Below are 18040 nucleotides of genomic sequence, written 5' to 3'. Positions count from 1 at the left end.
ACTATACCATACTTCACATACGATTACATGACCATATACATTACACTTACTATAACCATACTGACTATTGATACCAACATTACACTATACATACTTCCTATTACCATACATTAACATTACCATACATTTATACATACATTACTATACATACATTACATTACTATACATACATTACTATACCATACATTACATTACTTACATTACTTCTATACTACATTCATTACTATACATACATTCATACCATACATTACTATACATTTACATTTAAGTCATTTAGCAGACGCTCTTATCAGAGCAACTTACAAATTGGAAATTTTTATACCACACATTACCATACAATACCATGCATTACTATACCATACATTACCATGCATTAATTACATACATACATTACTATACCATACATTACCATGCATTACATTACCATACCATACATTACTATACATACATTACATACATACATTACATACATGACATTACTATACCATACATTACATACATTACATTACTATACCATAACATTACATACCATACATTACTATACATACCATACATTACTATACCATACATTACATCAATACCATGCATTACTATATACCATACATTACCATGCATTACATTACCATACATTACCATGCATTACATTACCATACCCTTTTATTTTATTGAACCTTTATTTAACAAGTCAGTTAAGAACAAATGCTTATTTACAATGAYGGYCTAGGAACAGTGGGTTAACTGCCTTCAGGGGCAGAACGACAGATGTTTACCTTGTCAGCTCGGGGATTCGATCTAGCAACCTTTCGGTTACTGGCCCAACGCTCTAACCACTAGGCTAACCCTACATTACTTTACCGTACCATACATTACATTACCGTACCATGCATTACTATACTATGCATTACTATACCATACATTACTATACCATACATTGCTATACATTACATTGCTATACATTACATTACTATACCATACATTACTATTTCATACCAAACATTACCATACATTACATTACTATACCATACATTACTATACCATACATTACTATACCATACATTACTATTTCATACCATACATTACTATACCATACATTACATTACTATTCCATACCATACATTACATTACTATACCATACATTACATTACTATACCATACCATACATTACATTACTATACCATACATTACATTACATTACTATACCATACATTACATTACTATTCCATACCATACATTACATTGCTATACCATACCTTAGCTTATATTACATTACCATACCTTACATACATTACTATACCATACATTACATTACCATACCATACATTACTATACATTACTATACATTACTATACCATACATTACTATACATTACTATACATTACTATACCATACATTGCATTACCATACATTACATTACTATACATTACTATACCATACATTACATTACCATACATTGCTATACCATACATTACTATACCTTACATTACATTACCATACATTACATTACTATACATTACTATACCATACATTACATTACCATACATTACCGTACCATGCATTACTATACCTTACATTGCTATGCATTACATTGCTATACTATGCATTACATTACTATACAGTGCGTACAGTAACAAACAGATGTACCTAAATCCCACCCCCTTAGGGCAGCTCTGAGTTTTCCTTACTCCATATAGTTATGAGGGCAGCCCTGAGTTTTCCTTACTCCATATAGTTATGAGGGCAGCCCTGAGTTTTCCTTACTCCATACTTATGGTCATTAGGGGCAGCTCTGGATTTTCCTTTTACTCCAATATCTTACTTAGTTATAGGGGCACGCCTCTGGGTAGTCTTTCGAGTCAAACTCCAACACACCCATTAGAGTTAATTAGCGCACGCTCAATAAGAGTTATTATCCGCATTAACTAGATGCCCCCAAGGCGTCTCCACTTCATTAGTTTGAAATACGTGGCAGCATGCCTAGGAGTTTTCCTTACTCCATTGATGAGGGCAGCTCTGAGTTTTCCTTACTCCATATAGTTATGAGGGCAGCCCTTACGTATATTATTGTCTACATTGTAACGACGACTGGTTTTCCAGGTCAGTTTGGGGGAGAGATGTATCTATATTATATAGTGCTATATGACAGTATATACCATCTGTTTCCAGGTCACGTTGGGTGAGAGATGTTCCTATAGTTATATAGTGTATATGACATGTAATACCGATCTGTTTCCCAGGTCATTTGGGGGAGAGATGTCCCTGATATGATATCTGGATTGCTACTTATGTGACACGTATTTATACAATCTGTTTCCAGGTCAGATGGGAGGAGATGTCCTACTACTTTATATAGTGTATATAAAGTACATACCACTGTGGTTCTCCAGGGCTCAGCTTGGGGGAGAGATGTCCTATAGTTATATAGTGTATATTGAATGTTACATAACCATCCTGTATTCTAGGTCATTGGGAGGCAGATGTTCATAGTATATATAGTGTATATGAAATGTACATACCATCTGTTCCAGGTCAGTTGCGGAAGATGAAGATATCTTATTATACTTAGTTGTTAATGAATTCGTAATACCATCTGTTTCCAGATCAGTTGGGGGATAGTGTTCATATATTCTATAGATAGTATATGAAGTATTATCCATCTGTTTCCAAGGTCAGTTGGGAGGAAGATGTCCATTATATTATCTAGTGTATATATGCATATATACACTGTAATTTGTTTCAGGTCAGTTGGGGGAAGCTAGCCGGTTAGACCAATGGAGGAACTGCAAGAGAGCAAAGAGGAAGAGGCCAGCATCAGCCAGAAACTACAGGTAGGAGCTGCTACTCGGCTCAGGAGAAGGTGCCTAGTAGTCTCCGACCACGCCAGAGTGGCCGCCACGCGGAGCCGATGGTGACGGGGCGCGAGACCATCCCGCCCTGCAAGGGGACCTGGAGGCATTCACGGGCCGAGCTAGTGGAGAAAGGGCGGCAGCTGCGTCCAAATACGAACAGGGAATCCAACTTCCCTGCAGGCCACCTATCCAACAGCAGAGCCCTGCACACAGTGAGGCCCTCGAAGCTGCTAAGTACAATCCAAGTCGATACTATGCTAACCCCTAACCTTCCAATAGCAGAGCCAGATGGGTTCCTGCATCAATTCCTTACATTATCCTCTAACATATGAATTGAACCACCAATATCCACACTGTTTGATTGTTGTCCTTTGAACATCCTTGCATGATAAAGTGCCAGTGTTGAAATCAGCAGCGATAATGAATTGATCTGTTTCTGTTAGGAGAGTTGGACGTCTTCAGATGCTGAGATCAACTAATGACTGTTTTCTGTAGGGCAGTTGAGCGTTTCAGATGGGATTGAGTAATAATGATCTGTTCTGTAGGGAGTTGAGCGTCTTCAGAGGATGAGATAAATGATCTGTTTCTAGGGGAGAGCGTCTCACAGAAGGACTGAATAATAATGATCTGTTTTTGTAGAGATTGGACGCTTCAGAAGGACTGATATATAATGATCTGTTTCTGTAGGAGAGTTGGAGCGTCTTCAAGAAGGACTGAGATAATAAATATCTGTTTCTGTAGGGGAGGTTGGAGCGTCTTCAGAAGGACTAGATATAATAATGATCTGTCTTGTAGGAGAGTTGGAGCGTCTTCAGAAGGACTGAGATAATAATGATTGTTTCTGTAGGAAGTTGGAGCGTCTTCAGAAGGACAGCGATAATAATGAATCTGTTTCTGTAGGAGAGTTGGAGCGTCTTCAGAGGGACTGAGATTAATATATGATCTGTTCTCTGTAGGGAGAGTTGGAGCGTCTTCAGAAGGACTTGAGATAAATAATGATCTGTTCTGTAGGAGAGTTGGAGCGTTCTTCAGAGGACTGAGATAATAATGATCTGTTTCTGTAGGAGAGTTGGAGCGTCTTCAGAATGGACTGAGATAATAATGATCTGTTTTCTGTAGGAAGAAGTGGAAGCGCTCTTCAGATGGATGAGATAAAATGATCTGTTTCTGTACGGGGGAGTTGGAGCGTCTTCAAAGGACAGACGATAGTAATGATCTGTTCTGTAGGAGATTGGAACGTCTTCAGAAAGGACTGAGATAATAATGATCTGTTCTGGTAGGAAGTTGGAGCGTCTTCAGATGGACTGAGATAATAATGATCTGTTTTCTGTAGGGGAGTTGGGACGCGTCTTCAAGAAGGGACAGCGATAGTAATGATTCTGTTTCTGTAGGAGAGTTGGAACGTCCAGAAGGCTGTTTCCGGTCTGCAGCAGGAGTGTGAGTGTCTCCGTTCTGAGAAGGACTACCCTTGGTGAACAGACTACAAAGACTGGAGACTGACCTGGACAGGTGGTCAACACACTGCAGACACAGCGGAGGGGGAGGGGTATCCCTGATGGTCAACTGACACATTATCCGTGCTACACCAAAAAAGGAATGGTAGGCAGGAGTTAGGTTCACCACACCAACCTAGAAGACTGAAGAAAGCGCGCATAAGACCAGAAGTGACTCGGTGGTGAGGTCTGCCAAGTGTATGCTTTTGCATGAATGGCATCCGAGCTATAACTGGGCACGACTTGGTTCTCTTCCTCTAGCTAGGCCCGGTGGGGTGTTGCGAATCCTCTCTAACTGAACTAAGCGAGGAAGCCCATGCTGCCTATAAATTGTAGGGGAATTTTAGGAAATGCCAATCTCGCACACTAAAGTAAAGTTCTTTTAGTTGAAAGTGTTCCACTTTCTTGTGTAATCTAGTCAAACGGTTGGAAGTCTGGTGGACGGGTTCCCCACACGGTTTCTTCAGATCTCCTCACACTGAGCTGCAGCAGAGTTACCGTTTCAGACCTCCTCACACTGAGCTACAGCAGGGTTACCGTTTCAGACCTGGTTTCAGGGCGTGGTTGTTGGTCTACTGCCCTGTCTGCAGAGACGCTGGAAAGAGTCAAATAGATTTTAGCTGCCTCTGCTCTCTGTCAGTCCCCAAGTCTCTGCTGACACTCAACGCTCCTCACTGTTGAAATCCTTCATCACAGTCAGCGCTATCGGAGGTGCTATTGGGGGGATGTGCTAGCCTGGTACGGCGTGGGTGGATAAACTGTCAGGTATTTATTAGGTGGGTGGGTGTGAAGGCTTCAACAGCAGCAGTGTGCAGGAGCTGACTTGGGGGCAGCATGGAGAGGAGAGTAAGAGGGGGGGAAGAGAGCAGTTGAGAGCACGCTGAAGTACACATCTACAACAGACTAACCTTATTATTACATAACTATCCATCCATGTGCTGACCACCCTCCCMTTGTCCTCCATCTCCTCAGTTCCAGGGAGCAGACTGCAGTTACATAACTATCCATCCATGTGCTGACCACCTCCCCTTGTCCTCCATCTCCTCAGTTCCAGGGAGCAGACTGCAGTTACATAACTATCCATCCATGTGTTGACCACCCTCCCCCTTGTCCTCCCTCTCCTCAGTTCCAGGGAGCAGACTGCCAGTCTGAACAGCAGTCTTCAGTTACTGGAGAAGTCCCGGGGAGAGATGCAGAGTAGACTGGGTTCACTGCAGGACCAACACCTCCAGGACGCTAACAAGCTGCAGTCACAGCTGACCCAGGCTGCTAGCAGGACACAGAGCCTGCAGAAAGAGGTATTATGATACAGTACACACACAGCTGGCCCAGGTACCAGCCACACAAAGCTATCCCAGGTACCAGCTATCCCAGGCACCAGCCACACACAGCTGGCCCAGGTACCAGCTATCCCAGGCACCAGCCACACAGCTGGCCCAGGTACCAGCTATCCCAGGCACCAGCCACACAGCTGGCCCAGGTACCAGCTATCCCAGGCACCAGCCACACAGCTGGCCCAGGTACCAGCTATCCCAGGTACCAGCTATCCCAGGTACCAGATGAATCTCACATGAATCTCTCTCTTCTCCCTCTCCAGTATGAGGACACCCAGACCTTGCTATCTGACCTGCGGCAGCGTTATGAGAGGACAGAGCAGGAGAAACGCTCCATCAACGAGGAGCTGGAACAGTGTAAATTCAACCTCAAACTGCTGCAGGACAAGGGCAAGAATGTAAGTAGTGATACCATAATCCCATTTCCTGTCCAGAAGCCACCAGGCCTTTTCTCTGTCTCTCTCTGTGTGGTTCATTTACTATACTACATAGGCAAGTCAGTTAAGAACAAATTCTTATTTATAATGATGGAATTTGTGCAAATTCATTTAAAAAGAGAAATTCCTTATTTACATAAGTATTCAGACCCTTTTGCTATGAGACTTGAAATTGAGCTCAAGTGCATCCTGTTTCCATTGATCATCCTTGAGATGTTTCTACCAAACTTGATTGGAGTCCACCCTGTGGTAAATTCAATTGATTGGACCATGGATTTGGAAAGGTACACACCTGGTCTATATAAGGGTCCCACAGTTGACAGTGAATGCAGAGCAAAACAACCATGAGTTGAAGGATTGTCCGTAGAGCTCGAGACAGATTGTGTGAAGGCACAGATCGTGGGAAGCAAAAAGGTACCAAACAGTTCTGCAGCTTGAAGGTCCCAAGAACAAGTGGCCTCCATCATTTATATATGATGGTAAGGAAAGTTTTGGAACACCCAAGACTCTTCCCTAGAAGCTGGCGTGGCTCGGCCAAACTGAGCAACCGGGGGAAGGCCTGGTCAGGGGTGACAAGAACTAGATGGTTCATCTGATAAAGCTCCAAGAGTTCCTTGTGGAGATGGAGAGAACCTTCCAGAAAAGACAATAGGCTTTATGTAGAGGTGGCGGCAGAGAGCCATCTCAGTAAAAGGCACATGAATGAGAAACAGATTCCTCTGGTCTGAATGAAACAGATTGAACTCTTTGCGCTTGAATGCCTGAATCTAACGTCACGTGTCGCAATGCTGGCGATGGGCACAGCTAATCATGCTGTGGGGATCAGCGGCAGGGAAGGGAGACAACTAGACCACGGGAATGGGAAGATAAAACAGGAGAGAAAGAGATGGTGACGCGAAAGTAGAGGTCCGGAACTCAGGAGCAGTCAGTGGCAGGGAAAGGAAAAGAAGAGAAAAGAGAATGACAGCGCGCTGGCCCACCATGTGCAGGGCTCACTGATGGGGAAAAATGGGATCAAGAAGGGCTTGGTTCTGATTATCAGAGGCATGTCCGGAAGGTGAGTGACGGAGCAAAGGGGCACAGCAGAGTGGGTGAGTAACAAGAGAGAAGGAAGCGGAGCCTATGTCTATGCAAAATGAGTGCGTAAAAAGTAAATTGCCCGAATTGAACGGAGCATAGTATACCAAAAAGATCCTATGAAGTAAGCTAATTAAAACCAACGGTACCACACAAGCTCCATGTTGTGAGTCCAATTATATACGAAGTCACAGTTGTATGACCTGCTGTCTGTTTATTTTCCCGCTATTTTTATATTTTAATTGTGTTTTTTATATTATTATTTATATTTACCTTTATAGCCAAGTCATAGAACAAAACTTTATTTCCAAAGGACGCCGATACCCCGGGCCAAACCCGACACGCTGGGCAATTGTGCCCGCCATATGAGAGCTCCCAATTAGGACCGGATTGATACACCTGTATTCGAACCAGGCACGATGAACCTTAAGATGATTACGCTGCCGCACATTCGGAATGATGGGATCGTTGCAGATCAAAAAGTTGCTGAATATTCAATGTGATACACGTCTTCGGAAGGAAATTACTCTGTGCGACTCACTAATAGCAGGAATAGAACAGAACTACTACATAGGGCCAGCGTAGCCATGGTTATACGAGCGTGGACTGAAGTAACCGAAAGGTTCAAGAACAAATCCCCGAGCTGACAATGATACAAAAAGCTGTCGTTCGGTGCCCTGAACAAGGCAGTACAAAACCCACTGTTCCTGCGCCGTTCATTGAAAATAAGAATTTTGTTCATTAACTGACTTGCCATAGTTAAATAAGGTGAACTATATTTGTGTTTTAACAAAACAAATCAGTGTTGGGACTGACATGAAGAGTATTAAAAAAGGATGTAAGCCAGGTTGGCCGCTTCTAGTAGTTTCTCGTTTAAAGTAGCAAAGTTCCAGAAGTTGGCATCAGATGTGTGATGGAGTTAACGTTTGTGGGGTTCTTGTTCTATTTTGTTGAGCTCAATCCCCCCAAAATTATCTCCTCGGGCTACTTTTTAAACAATCTGTGGAAGGAATGTCAACATCAACCCTACTGGGTTTTTAGGATGTCGGGAATGCAACGACAGACCACAGCCTCTTACTCACTACTGCTTTCTAGAAAACCTCTTCATGAGATGCATTGCCTTTAGGGCGCTGCGCCATTCGGGAGCACTGATGGATGTTGCCAGATCAAAAAGTGCGTATAATATGTTCAACGTGCTGAGTGATGACTTCAGCTCTGAAGCAAAACACTTCTCCCTGGTCAAGGATTAACAAATAGAACACCACACAAATGCCACCCCCGAGACATCAAATCCAATCTCAGCCTGAAGGTAGGGACACTAGGATGAGGGGAAGTATGTAAGAGCAGGCATTTCGAAAGGACACGTCAACAAGACTGGGCCAAGTTTGAACGGGCCAAGATAACCAGATACCAATAACAATTTCAATCGAGGATGGATTTCATGATCAGGTAGCTGACTAAAAGTACGCTTAACTAACCGGCTAGACGTACAAGGACATGACAGCATGTATCGACTACCCAGGAAAAGTGAGGGGAGTAACTAAGCCCTGAACCACGCTTTGTCTAGCAAGAGTCACGACCTAACTATAGAGGCAACGTAGAGCCAGACTAAGAACGTCAGAGATTATGGTAGGGCACACGGCCGTGTCCTAGTACGAGGGAAGAGAGGTAAGATAGGCTCAACAAAAGGCGTAGGCAAGGAAGGGGCTCAGAGCGAAGGGGCTGGAGGGTTGACAGTGGCGCCTTAGTGCAGGAGGACGGCCATATCAGTAAAAATAACAACTCAAAAAATCCAAAGACAAAACCAACCCCCAAAGTATCAAGACAGCGGGGACAAAACGGAGAAGTAAACAAGAGTCAACCTCCAAATGACAACCCACACGCGGACCTATAACTAATCGATCGAGCATAATTCAGACCCCAGAAGATCTGAAGTGAAGGCAGCATCGTAAATAAGAGGAAGACGAAACATGCACCAGTTTACAGCAAGTGTAATATTTAAGAAAAAGATAAGAGGTGTGAGGCTTCAAATATATCTGTGTTAATATAACCTTTTTGTAGGTGTTCAGTATATAAGTTTCCTGCGTTGCGAGCACAAAGGCGGAACTAACGACGTAGGAGGTAGACTAGGAAGGAAAAGTTGCATATGTGTGGGCTCCAAACAGAAATTACATATTATAATGGAGCGTTGATGGAGCAGATCTGGTTAAATCCCGGCCTAAGAGGAGATCCGCTTTCATAAATCGCGTTGTACCGAGCATTTAAGTTCCAGTTGTGTTGTTATAAACCCCACTCTCTCTCTCTCTCTCCACTGTCCATCCCTTGTACCATACTCTTACTGTTGTTGTCTGTTAGCTTCTACATGTGGCATTGAGAGAACGTCGTATTTTTATAAAGTTATCTTAGGGAAACACAGAGGACAGTGTATACACTCAGGTCAGGATCGTCTTTTATGGGAAGTTAAGTGATCGGGTGTTTACAGAAAAAAAGGCTTACTAGGTTGGCTTAGGAAGAGGAGAGTGAGTGTTGAGACCCAACCCCCTCAGGAGTAGTTGGATGGTATTCTTGTAGGCGGGGGAGAAACAGGACCGGGTTTATGTACAGTTGAAGTCAGAACAAGTTTACATACACCTTAGCCAAAATAGAGTTTCATCTCAGTTTTTCACAATTTGCGCTGGAACATTTAATCCTAGTAAAAAATTCCCCTTGTTTAGGTCATTAGGATTCACCACTTTATTTTTAGTATATTAACGAATGTGAAATGTCAAATCAATAAGTAGAGAGAATGTTTATTTCAGCTTTGTATTTCTTTCATTCACGATTCCCATGGTCAGACGTTTATATACACTCAATTAGTATTTGGATAGGCATTCCTTTAATTGTTTAACTTGGGTCAACGTTATCGGGGGTCAGCCTTCCCACCAAATCTGTTCCCACAATAAGATTGGCGGGCGTGAATTTTGGCCCATTCCTCACTGACAGAGCTGTTGTGTGGTAAAGATTTGAATGAGTCAGTTTTGTAGGCCTCCTGCTCCTGCACACGTCTTTTTCAGTTCTGCCCCACAAATAGTCTACCAGGGTTGAGGTCAAGGAGCTTGTTGATGGCACATCCAAACCTTGACTTTCTTGTCCTTAAAAGCCATTTTTCACAACTTTGAAGTATGCTTGGGGACATTTGTGCCATTTGAAAGAACCATTTGCGGACCTAGAGCTGTTAACTCGCTGCAGGCTGGTGTCTTGAGCAGATGTTGCTTCGATACTATCCACATAAATTTTCCTCCCTCCTGCAGCAAAGCACCCCCACAACATGATGCGTGCCACCTCCGTGCTTCAAACGGTTGAAGCACTCCCCCTTTTCCTCCAAGCATAACACGAGTGAGTCATGATGGCCAAACAGTTCTATTTTTTGTTTCATTGCAGACCAGAGGAACAGTTTCTCCAAAAAGCACGATCTTGGTCCCGTATGTGCAGTTGCAATCCGTATAGTCTGGCTTTGACATACTATGTTAAGCCATGGACGGTCAGGAGGAATCGGATTATTATGTAACAGATGAACGCTGGTACCTCGCAGTTGTTTGAATGCTCCCAAGGATGAACCAGACTTTGAGGTCTACAATTTTTTGATTCCGAAGTAAAAAAGCAGTATGAGGCAGGAGAGCATCTCAGAGCACCTTAGTGGAGTCTGAATTGGCATTTCTGTTGAAACTAGATGATAAATTCACTAATAAGGTGAATTAGCTAAGCTTGCAACTAGTCGCTGTTAGGGTACGAGATTCCGTCGTGTAGAAAGACTGTGCGATTAGGTCTTTGAGGAATATGGAGACTAAAGCAAGGTTTTAGTTGTCCCAGTTGATGTCAAGCAAAGAAGACGGGCCACTGCAGAGTTAAGGTTTTCGAAGCTGGGAGGGCAAGGAAGAGGTCAGGGAGACGAAAGTATGAGAAGACACTGATGAGTACGAGCGGGTAGAGCCATGCAGGTCAGCAGAGACCATCCAGCTCTAAGGGTTAGCCTTGAATCTACGAGCATGAAGCCCACAACTCCTCACTTCGGACCTTTGAGTTGGATCGGATAAACTAAGGGCCTTGAATAAGGTGATAAAAGAAAGCCATAAGGCAGAATAGTCAAGAAGGGTAAAGGAACACTGGGACATCAAAACTGGAAGGCCAGAAAAGGAAGGCATATAGAGGCACGTACTTCGCATCAGGTGAGCATCTTATTATTACAATTAATAGCTAACTAAACACGAGAGGTTTGCGGTGCTGATAGGTCTATAGAAGAGTTTCAATAGGTGAAGAGGTAACACCTAACCCCACGGCCGTGCTGACCAAAATTGACTCCCAATAAGGAGTACTGAGAGCAAATTCTTAGAAGAGTTTCACTAAGTTACAGGTAAGGTGATAGAATAGCCTTAATTATGTTAGCATTAGTACAGCAAATAGATAGGTGTGTAAGTGGTATCTGTCAAATGAGCCTAATCAGGTAAGGCGTTCTCAAAGAGCCATGAGAACTCGTAGTGGATTGCTGCTGATTATCTTTTTCGTTTTTCATGATGACAGCACGGGACAGTTTAGTAGTATATGTGTGAAGTATTGGCAAAAGTTTTTTATTCGTATATATATGCGATCCTTTTCCAAGCTGATTTTTTCAAAGGGCACAGTCAAAACTTAGTGTAATGTCAACTGTCTGACCACTGCGAATTGTAGATACATATGTAAATAATATAGGTGAAATGATTAATCTGTCTGATAAACGACAAATTGTTCGCGAAAACCAAGATTTATCACAAAAACCTCAGGCTAGAGACCCAATGCTTGTTAAACATCCTTCTCCTTCACCTGTACATATCTCATGCGGGTCTCTACGGATCAGGACTCAACTCCACAGACTTCTATAATTATACGGGCACCAACAGAAGGTTCGTACAATACCGACATCATGCACAAAAGTAATGTTCCGAACGATCTTTGCCAAAACTATAGTTTGTTAACAAGAAAGTTTGTGGAGTGCTATTACTTCCGACTCACACGTGAGGTATGACGCTTATCTTATCCTTCTTTATTATACTTATGAGAACGAGAGGAGGACTATGATAGGCAGAATTAGGCTTGAAAAATGAGTTTTAATGACTCCAAAAGGACAAGTGTATGTAAACTTCCGACTTCCAACGGTGTATGCTATACCTGTGTTCAGCTTCTAGATGTATCGTGACAATGTAGTCTATACCTATGTGTTCAAGCTTCTAGATTGTATTGTGACATGTAGCTATACCTGTGGTCAGGCTTCTAGATGATTCGTCCCCTGCCCCCATCCTCCTCCTTGCCCATTCATCCTCCTCTCGTGTCTTGCCATTGATTAGTCCTCAGCCTTGTCCTTGCCGGAGCATGAGGGTCTCAACTCACACTATCGTCCATCTTCCCTATCCCTAGTCTCACGCACCATCCTGACTGCACCATCCCCACTCCTTCACGCGCCCTAATCAGCCTCCTGCTTTTCTGCCCTTTCCTCCTTCTACACCCTATCATTACCATCTCGCGTAAGTACTTGCACCAGTATCCCTTACCTTCTCAGCCCATATCGCTCCTAACTGGCAACACCGTGTCCTCGCTCTGACCCTATCATCCTTACTACGTTCTGCCCTATCCTCCTTCTGCCCTATCCTTGCCAACTCCTCCTGCCCTATCCGCCACTCCTGCCCGATCCTCCTCCTGCTTTCTGCCCTTTCCTCCCCTGCCCTATCCTCCTTCTGCCCTAATATCCTCCTGCCTTATCCTCCACTCCTCCTGCCCTATTTCCTCCTGCATCCTCGTGCCCTATTTCTCCTCATCCTCGTGCCCTTATATCCTTCGGCCCTAATCCTCCTCCGCCTATTCTCCTATTGCCCAACATCCTCTGCCTTCTGCCCTATATCCTGCGTCCTCTGGCCCTATCCCCCTTCTGCCCTAATCCTCCTGACCTTCTGCCCTATTTCCTACTGCATCCTCCTGCCCTATTTCCTCCTCTGCCCTATTTCCTCCTCCTGCTCTATCCTCCACTCCTCCTATTGCCCTACATCCTCCTGTCTTCGCCCTATTATCCTGCGTCCTTCTGCCCTAATATCCTTCGGCCTACCTCCATCTCCTCCCTATTCCTATTGCCCCACATCCTCCTGTCTTCTCCCTATTATCCTGCTCCTTCTGCCCCCCCTCCCTATTCTCCTCGCCCTATCCCCCCCTTCCCTCCATCCTCCTCTTCTGTTGATTTTTAAAGTTAATCCAACTGCACCTCTTCAGTTTTCTGTTTATTTATTCAATTAGATAATTTTTCCCATTATTGATTTAGTTTTGATGAGTTTATAACAATTTATTATTCTATTTGATTATTCTCTCTGATTGATCCCTCCCTCCTTTAGCCATCCATATGCAGCCTGTCCAAGCCATTTTCATCGCCTTATCCTGGCCTTGCTGTATTGGTGCTTCAGCCAGTTGTGGTAGAAAGGTACACCCGACTTCTGTTGAGTTGGTGTCGTCTCTCATCTGTTGTCTTCATCATCCTCTCTAACTCTACAGTGCATGGCTATCATTCAGTTGAACCACTCCTCCTGCAGCTGCACCAACACTGGGGGAGAACTAACACTAAAACACTAACACTGGGAAACTAACACTGGGGAGAACTAACACTGGGGAGAACTAACACTTAAACACTAACACTGGGAGAACTAACACTGGCGGAGAACTAACACTGGGAGAACTAACACTGGGGAGAACTAACCACTGGGAGAAACTAACACTGGGGAGAACTAACCACTGGGAGAACTTAACACGGGAGAACTAAACACTGGGAGAACTAACACTGGGGAAAACTAACACTAAACAAACTAAACACAACACTGGGGAGAACTAACACTGGGGAGAACTAACACTAAACACTAACACTGGGAGAACTAACACTAAACCACTAACACTGGGGAGAAAACTAACACTAAACACTAACACTGGGAGAACACTAAACCACTAAACAAACTAACACTGGGGAGAACTAACACTGGGAGAACTAACACTGGGGAGAACTAACACTGAACACTAACACTGGGGAGAAACTAACACTGAACACTAACACTGGGGAGAACTAACACTAACACTGGGGAGAACTAACACTAACACTGGGGAGAACTAACACTAAACACTAACACTGGGGAGAACTAACACTAAAACCACTGGGAGAAACTAACACTGGGGAAAAAAAACACTGGGGAAAACTAACACTGGGAGAACTAACACTGGGGGAAACACTAAACACTGGAGATAAACTAACACTAGAAACAACACTAACACTGGGAGAAACTAACACTTAAACACTGCAGTAACTAACACTAAACACTAACACTGGGGAGAACTAACACTGGGGAGAACTAAATACTAAACCTTGGGCTAATCAATTCTGGTTCTGGAGGACCGAAATCCTGAAACACTTCTGGGTTTTGTTTTCTATCTGGTAGTCCCACACTCACCTGGTCTGCGTTTACACAGACAGCTTAATAACTGATATTAGTAGTCCAAAGATCAGAATTGGTCTGCCTGTGTAAACGCAGCCCTATTGTCCCAGGTCTGAACCAGGTCTGAACCAGGTCTGAACCAGTCTGATGGAACAGGAAGATACAAATTAAAAGTGTTTTGGCACTCCAGGACCTGAGTTGAATGGCCCTGCGCTAAACAAACCTATCGAAATAATATTATCAGTATAGACCAGGGGGAAAGACAACCCTGTTCCTGGAGTGCTGCCAATACTGCAGGGTTTTGTTCCAACCAGGCACCACATCTGACCAACTGAGCTAAGCTGATCAGTTCAGCGATCGACTAAATTTAAACACACCTGGTCTTCCATGTTGGTTAATTCAAAAACATGAAGTGGATACGGCACGCCAGGATCAGGATGACCTACCCTTGGTCTCGATACAGTCAGTCTCCTACTGCACTGTTTCCCAGCTCCGGTCTTCCAGTACCCCCAACACTACACATTTTCGTTGTGGCCCCGGACGAGCACACCTGATGTTGGGAAACAGTGTTCGACGAATACAGTCATCGAAGCCTGCCGTCTGTCTTGCTGGGATCACTAACTCACCAAGGCTTATTCTGGGGGATTGTTTCACCTTTTACTTATTTTTTTAACTAGTTTTCTCATTATTGCTTTATGACCATCATACTTTGACCATCATACTTTATGACCAACATACTTAATGTGCTTTATGACCATCGTGCTCTATGCCCGTCGAGCTTTATGCCCGTCGTGCTCTATGCCCGTCGTGCTCTATGCCCGTCGCGCTCTATGCCCGTCGCGCTCTATGCCCGTCGCGCTCTATGCCCGTCGCGCTCTATGCCCGTCGCGCTCTATGCCCGTCGCGCTTTTGCAGCTTAAAATGTTTTCTTCTTCCTTTTTATGTTAATGAACATGTATTTTTGTCATTGTTTACTCAGAACAGGAAGGTCCTGCTTGTTTTCCATTTTCCATCTTTTTCTCCCGTGAGGTATCTCAACTGGCTCACTCCCAGGGAATCTTTCTCTTGCATGCTTCTCTCAATCTCTCACTTTCCTCCACCTGACCAGTGTAGGCTAGCTGATGGCCTGGACTTCAACTCTAACTTTCTCTCTGTCTGTCTCTCTCTTTCTTGCTCTCTCTTTCTTGCTCTCTCTCTGTCTCTCTCTCTCTCTCTCCTTCTCTGTCTCTCTCTCTTTCTCTCTCTCTCTCTGTGTCTCTCTTTCTCTCTCTCTTTCTCGCTCTCTGTGTCTCTCTCTCTGTATCTCTCTCTCTCTCTGTCTCTCTCTCTCGCTGTCTCTCCTTGCAGATTGGTTGGAGCCCCTGGATACCAGTGGTAGCAGTGATGGTAGCAGTGACAGCAGTGATACTTTACCACAACTCGAAGAGCACCTCGAACTGAGGAGGCAGCGACCCTATATAACCACACCTCCTGTACCACCTCTACCTGTCTACCTGGCCTGCCCTGGCCTCCACTCCTCCTGCCCACCTTGGCCTCCCTCAACACCCCAACCTCCCGCCCTTATAGCCCCCTGATCGATCCACCAGGGCTGCTACCCCTTTGTCTCCTTGATTGATAGATGTATTAATTAATTAATTGATTACCTCCCGTCTGGTCTAGTAGTTCCCCCACATAAAGGCCCTCTGCTTTAAACTGTACAAAGTCAAACTGTATATATATATATATATATAGAGAGAGAGAGAGCGAGAGGAAAGATGAATACAATTAGTCATTTCTACCATAGATTAAATACTATATCAGCAGTTATTGTTTTCTGTTCTTAATCAGTTGGATGATGGGAATATTGGTCATTGTATTATTATCATTAAAGTGGCCTAAACTAGGCTTTGTTTTAGTTTTTCTGATGGGTACCAAACCTTATTTTCTTTGGGCTCCAGGTTGTTTTTAGAGGAGTTGACTTCCTGTGTGGTTGGTTTACCATGTTGGGGTTGTTCACGTGCTATTACAAATATGGGTTTAATATTGAAGCCAAAAAATCATCAACGTGATTATTTGTTACRTCCCTAATGGTCGAACCCTATCCCTGTATGTTGCCCTGGGCAAAGGTACTGCACTATATAGGAAATAGGGTGCTGTTTTGGGAACGTCCGGCCTTCATGAGAGACGAGGGGTTGTTAAAGTGCCTATTGAAACTAAACAGAAGCCAATTCTAAACAACTAAGTTATTGAAACCCATCTGGTGTGTGTAGGTAACTGGGTTTATACCGACATGTATCTCTGCTGAACTATTCCGTCTTTTATCTATGTATTGTAAAAAATAATAATAATAATAACTATGGACAAAATATTCATCATGTTTAAAACAACACTACAGAAGTTGTTATTTGGATGTGATACTAGATTAGTTTTGTTAACTTTGGAGATATGTTGCCTCGGAACACAGTTTATTTGGCCTCTGGGTTTTAGCCACAACAAGACATTATGGGCACAAAACCAAACCCCTTCAGTTGATCACGTGTTAAAGGCTGTAGTGGACTGGACCAGTAGTCTGTTTGTCTCTAAACTCTAGCCTGCTAACTCTGGGTTCTTGGCCCATGTGCAGATGGTAACCTACCCAGGGCAAACTCCGAACCTTATACGGTATGACGTGATTAATCTGTTGTAAAAAAATAAATAAAAAAAGTTTAATATGGGCTATGATGGGACCAGAGTTTTTACATCGGGTCAAATGGGTTAAAAACAAAAAACCTCCTGGCCTTGGGTATATGAAAATATGTCAAACTGTAGCAACCTTGTAGTTGTTCGTAAGAATTATATTTTAAAGAAGAGGGGGGGGGGGTCCTACTGTATACACAGAGAAAGCAACATGATTGGACAATAAAACTCATAGGGCTGAGCTTGCTATAATGCAGGTTTGCATCGTGTGGTCTTTCCCTATGCAACCGTAGGCCTAATGAAAATGTACCTCAGTCTTGTCAGCTATTGTGGTTATTGATTCATTCCAGTCTAGGTAGCCTAGTCAGCCCGAGTTTGAATGTAAAACCAAATTTGATCCCATTCACATTTTCTCAGAAACAAAATGAGCTATAAATACAGGACGTTACTGCTTAATTTACCCTGGCCAGAGGGACTGGGCRCGGTAGAGGCTAGACTGCAGCTGTCAKTAACCAACAGKTGAYCAGACTGAGATMGCTGAYATGTTTAGGTGTATAGGCTGCTACATTTGTGTCTGTCGAGAGTGATGTGTTGTCATGCTTGCTAAATAAATACTGGAGGAACGTGGAAAGCACACCTTGAGCTTTGTGCCTGGCCTGCACTTGCTGCGGTTTCCGTGAATCTGATTGGTCAAGACACGCAAAGAGCCTGCAGCAGCACTCCGAT

General features: G+C 43.6%; 1 long non-coding RNA gene and 1 pseudogene across 12 annotated transcripts; one reads left to right on the top strand and one right to left on the bottom strand.

The window, feature by feature from the left end:
* The first annotated feature begins 4240 nt into the window (after positions 1 to 4240).
* On the top strand, positions 4241 to 17352 carry LOC112076803 (sarcolemmal membrane-associated protein-like; annotated as a pseudogene).
* On the bottom strand, positions 13804 to 14579 carry LOC139026170 (uncharacterized). 12 transcript variants are annotated; one of them, XR_011477888.1, is made up of 6 exons: positions 14521 to 14579; positions 14300 to 14355; positions 14208 to 14263; positions 14145 to 14158; positions 14048 to 14113; positions 13820 to 13853 (listed from the first exon to the last, which is right to left on the bottom strand). It is a non-coding gene; the product is annotated as an uncharacterized lncRNA (long non-coding RNA). The 12 variants fall into 12 exon arrangements; XR_011477886.1 differs by lacking the exon at positions 14145 to 14158 and having other exon boundaries at positions 13804 to 13867; positions 14065 to 14098; XR_011477885.1 differs by lacking the exon at positions 14145 to 14158 and having other exon boundaries at positions 13820 to 13837; positions 14048 to 14098.
* Positions 17353 to 18040: the final 688 nt, after the last annotated feature.

Source organism: Salvelinus sp. IW2-2015, unplaced genomic scaffold (genome assembly GCF_002910315.2).
Source record: "Salvelinus sp. IW2-2015 unplaced genomic scaffold, ASM291031v2 Un_scaffold4051, whole genome shotgun sequence".
Taxonomy (NCBI): domain Eukaryota; kingdom Metazoa; phylum Chordata; class Actinopteri; order Salmoniformes; family Salmonidae; genus Salvelinus; species Salvelinus sp. IW2-2015.
The sequence above is the reverse complement of the archived record's forward strand: the minus strand, read 5'-3'. Positions and strand labels throughout refer to the sequence as shown.